Raw genomic sequence first — 5000 nt, 5'->3', positions numbered from 1 at the left:
TAAAGACTGTCAGACCATGAGAAGCAAGATTCTCTGGTCTGATGAAACCAAGATTGAACTATTTGGCCTAAATGCCAAGCGTCACATCTGGCGGAAACCTGGCACCATCCCTACAGTGAAGCATGGTGGCGGCAGCATCATGCTGTGGGGATGTTTTTCAGCAGTAGAGACTGGGAGACTAGTCAGGATCGAGGCAAAGATGAAAAAAAGTTACAGAGAGATTCTTGGTGGAAACCTGCTCCAGAGAGCTCAGGTCCTCACAGTGGGGTGAAGGTTCACCTTCCAAAAGGATAACGACCCTAAGCACACAGCCAAGACAAGGTAGGGCTTCAGGTCAAGTCTCTGAACGTCCTTGAGTGGACCAGCCAGACCCGGACTTGAACCTGATCGAACCTCTCTGGAGAAACCTTTAACTAGCTGTGCAGTAACGTTCCCCATCCAACCTGACAGAGCTTGAGAGGATCTGCAGAGAAGAAATGGAGAAACTCCCCAAATACAGGTGTGCCAAGCTTGTAGCGTCAGACCCAAGAAGACTTGAGGCTGAAATCGCTGCCAAAGGTGCTTCAACAAAGTACTGAGTACTTATATAAATGTGATATTTCAACAACAGATATATACAGTGGGGCAAAAAAGTATTTAGTCAGCCACCAATTGTGCAAGTTCTCCCACTTAAAAAGATGAGAGAGGCCTGTAATTTTCATCATAGGTACACTTCAACTATGACAGACAAAATGAGAAAAAAAACCCTGAAAATCACATTGTAGGATATTTTATGAATTTATTTGCAAATTGGAGATGCAAAATATTTTCTATTGTGACACAAACAAGAAATAAGACAAAAAAACGGAAAACTTGAGCGTGCATAGCTATTCATCCCCCCCCCCCAAAGTCAATACTTTGCAGAGCCACCTTCTGCAGCAATTACAGCTGCGAGTCTCTTGGGGTATGTCTCTATAAGCTTGGCACATCTAGCCACTGGGATTTTAGCCCATTCTTCAAGGCAAAACTGCTCCAGCTCCTTCAAGTTGGATGGGTTCCGCTGGTGTACAGAAATCTTTAAGTCAAACCACAGATTCTCAATTGGATTGAGGTCTGGGCTTTGACTAGGCCATTCCAAGACATTTTAATGTTCCCCTTAAACTACTCGAGTGTTGCTTTAGCAGTATGCTTAGGGTCATTGCCCTGCTGGAAGGTGAACCTCTGCCCCAGCTTAAAAACATCCCCACAGCATGATGCTGCCACCACCATGCTTCACTGTGGGGATGTTGTTCTCGGGGTGATGAAGTGTTGGGCTTGCACCAGACATAGCATTTTCCTTGCTGGCCAAAAAGCTACATTGTGTCTCATCTGACCAGAAATACGTTCTTCCTTAAGTAGGGGAGTCTCCCATATGCCTTTTGGTGAACACCAAACATGTTTGCTTATTTTTTTCTTTAAGCATGGCTTTTTTTCTGGCCACTCTTCCGTAAAGCCCAGCTCTGTGGAGTGTACGGCTTAAAGTGGTCCTATGGACAGATACTCCAATCTCCGCTGTGGAGCTTTGCAGCTCCTTCAGGGTTATCTTTGGTCTCTTTGTTGCCTCTCTGATTAATGCTCTCCTTGCCTGGTCTGTGAGTTTTGGTGGGCGGCCCTCTCTTGGCAGGTTTGTTGTGGTGCCATATTCTTTCCTTTTTTTAATAATGGATTTAATGGCGCTCTGTGGGATGTTCAAAATTTCAGATATTTTTTTATAACTCAACCCTGACCTTTTTGGAGAGCTCCTTGGTCTTCATGGTGCTGCTTGCTTGGTGGTGCCCCTTGCTTAGTGGTGTTGCAGACTCTGGGGCCTTTCAGAACAGGTGTATATATACACTGAGATCATGTGACACTTAGATTGCACACAGGTGGACTTTATTTAACTAACTATGTGACTTCTGAAGGTAATTGGTTGCACCAGATCTTATTTAGGGGCTTCATAGCAAAGGGGGTGAATACATATGCACAACACTTTATAGTTTAAACAAATCTGTAGATTTTTTTTGAAACAAGTTATTTTTTTCATTTCACTTCACCATTTTGGACTGTTTTGTGTTTGTCCATTACATGAAATCCAAATATAAATCAATTAAATTACAGGTTGTAATGCAACAAAACAGGGAAAAGACCAAGGGGGATGAATACTTTTGCAAGGCACTGTAGGGGGCACTCTCTGATTGAGACTGTAGGGGACACTCTCTGTTTGAGACAGTAGGGGACACTCTCTGATTGAGACTGTAGGGGGCACTCTCTGATTGAGACTGTAGGGGGCACTGTCTGATTGAGACTGTAGGGGGCCATCTCTGATTGAGACTGTAGGGGGCACTCTCTGATTGAGACTGTAGGGGGCACTGTCTGATTGAGACTGTAGGGGGCACTGTCTGATTGAGACTGTAGGGGACACTCTCTGATTGAGACTGTAGGGGGCACTCTCTGATTGAGACTGTAGGGGACACTCTCTGATTGAGACTGTAGAGGACACTCTCTGATTGAGACTGTAGGGGACACTCTCTGATTGAGACTGTAGGGGACACTCTCTGAGTGAGACTGTAGGGGGCACTCTCTGATTGAGACTGTAGGGGGCACTCTCTGATTGAGACTGTAGGGGGCACTCTCTGATTGAGACTGTAGGGGGCACTCTCTGATTGAGACTGTAGGGGGCACTCTCTGATTGAGACTGTAGGGGGCACTCTCTGATTGAGACTGTAGGGGGCACTCTCTGATTGAGACTGTAGGGGGCACTCTCTGATTGAGACTGTAGGGGGCACTCTCTGCTTGAGACTGTAGGGGACACTCTCTGATTGAGACTGTAGGGGGCACTCTCTGATTGAGACTGTAGGGGGCACTCTCTGATTGAGACTGTAGGGGGCACTCTCTGATTGAGACTGTAGTTGGCACTCTCTGTTTGAGACTGTAGGGGGCACTCTCTGATTGAGACTGTAGGGGGCGCTCTCTGATTGAGACTGTAGGGGGCACTCTCTGATTGAGACTGTAGGGGGCGCTCTGTGATTGAGACTGTAGGGGGCGCTCTGTGATTGAGACTGTAGGGGGCGCTCTCTGATTGAGACTGTAGGGGGCGCTCTCTGATTGAGACTGTAGGGGGCACTGTCTGATTGAGACTGTAGGGGACACTCTCTGATTGAGACTGTAGGGGGCACTGTCTGATTGAGACTGTAGGGGGCACTCTCTGATTGAGACTGTAGGGGGCACTCTCTGATTGAGACTGTAGGGGGCACTCTCTGTTTGAGACTGTAGGGGGCACTCTCTGTTTGAGACTGTAGGGGGCACTCTCTGATTGAGACTGTAGGGGACACTCTCTGATTGAGACTGTAGGGGACACTCTCTGATTGAGACTGTAGGGGGCACTCTCTGTTTGAGACTGTAGGGGGCACTGTCTGATTGAGACTGTAGGGGGCACTCTCTGATTGAGACTGTAGGGGGCACTCTCTGTTTGAGACTGTAGGGGACACTCTCTGATTGAGACTGTAGGGGACACTCTCTGATTGAGACTGTAGGGGGCACTCTCTGATTGAGACTGTAGGGGAAACTCTCTGATTGAGACTGTAGGGGGCACTCTCTGTTTGAGACTGTAGGGGGCACTCTCTGATTGAGACTGTAGGGGGCACTGTCTGATTGAGACTGTAGGGGACACTCTCTGATTGAGACTGTAGGGGGCACTCTCTGATTGAGACTGTAGGGGACACTCTGATTGAGACTGTAGGGGGCACTCTCTGATTGAGACTGTAGGGGGCACTGTCTGATTGAGACTGTCGGGGGCACTCTCTGATTGAGACTGTAGGGGGCACTGTCTGATTGAGACTGTCGGGGGCACTCTCTGATTGAGACTGTAGGGGGCACTCTCTGATTGAGTGTTTCAGAGACTCTTTGTGTTGGTACTCTGCGTTTGTGTCACACTGCTGTTTTCTTACCTGATCTGTGAAGTGGAATAGGAAGATAAAGTTGGGAATGTCCCTTTATGAACACACGAGGGAATAGGAAGATAAAGTTGGGAATGTCCCTTTATGAACACACGGGGGAATAGGAAGATAAAGTTGGGAATGTCCCTTTATGAACACACGGGGGAATAGGAAGATAAAGTTGGGAATGTCCCTTTATGAACACACGAGGGAATAGGAAGATAAAGTTGGGAATGTCCCTTTATGAACACACGGGGGAATAGGAAGATAAAGTTGGGAATGTCCCTTTATGAACACACGGGGGAATAGGAAGATAAAGTTGGGAATGTCCCTTTATGAACACACGGGGGAATAGGAAGATAAAGTTGGGAATGTCCCTTTATGAACACACGAGGGAATAGGAAGATAAAGTTGGGAATGTCCCTTTATGAACACACAGGGGTATAGGAAAATAAAGTTGGGAATGTCCCTTTATGAACACACAGGGGTATAGGAAGATAAAGTTGGGAATGTCCCTTTATGAACACACAGGGGAATAGGAAGATAAAGTTGGGAATGTTCCTTTATTAACACACAGGGGTATAGGAAGATAAAGTTGGGAATGTCCCTTTATTAACACACGGGGGAATAGGAAGATACAGTTGGGAATGTCCCTTTATGAACACACAGGGGGAACTATGGTCAGTATTGTTATTGTCATTGTGTGCGCTTTTGGTATAAAGTTTTACATGTCTATGCTAACTATATATCTCTTCGTTTTTTAGGGTAGTATCTGGCTGATCCTAGATCTGTGTTCGATCATCCCTTAAACATGCTGAACTAAACATCCCCTCTAGTCAATGTCCAAATCCAGCTGTTAGAGAGAGAGAAATAAAGGAAGAGAGAGAGAGAGAGATAAAGGAAGAGAGAGAGAGAGAGATTTAAAGGAAGAGAGAGAGAGAGATAAAGGAAGAGAGAGAGAGAGAGAGATTTAAAGGAAGAGAGGGAGGAAGAGAGAGCAGGAAATGTTGAGATTTCCTTTGTAATCACACGGTGTGATGCTGGAGCTGGGAGGGTAGCCATTCCTAC

General features: G+C 46.4%; 1 protein-coding gene across 1 annotated transcript in view; it reads left to right on the top strand.

Annotated features, from left to right (window-relative positions):
- Positions 1 to 3848: 3848 nt before the first annotated feature.
- Positions 3849 to 5000, top strand: part of dysf (dysferlin, limb girdle muscular dystrophy 2B (autosomal recessive)) — a 62182-nt gene continuing 61030 nt past the window's right edge. The window contains exon 1 of the mRNA XM_055901382.1: positions 3849 to 5000. This exon is cut by the window's right edge and continues 463 nt beyond it. The gene's annotated coding sequence lies outside the window, so the exon portion shown is untranslated.

This window comes from Salvelinus fontinalis, chromosome 36, assembly GCF_029448725.1.
Source record: "Salvelinus fontinalis isolate EN_2023a chromosome 36, ASM2944872v1, whole genome shotgun sequence".
Lineage (NCBI taxonomy): Eukaryota > Metazoa > Chordata > Actinopteri > Salmoniformes > Salmonidae > Salvelinus > Salvelinus fontinalis.
The sequence above is the reverse complement of the archived record's forward strand: the minus strand, read 5'-3'. Positions and strand labels throughout refer to the sequence as shown.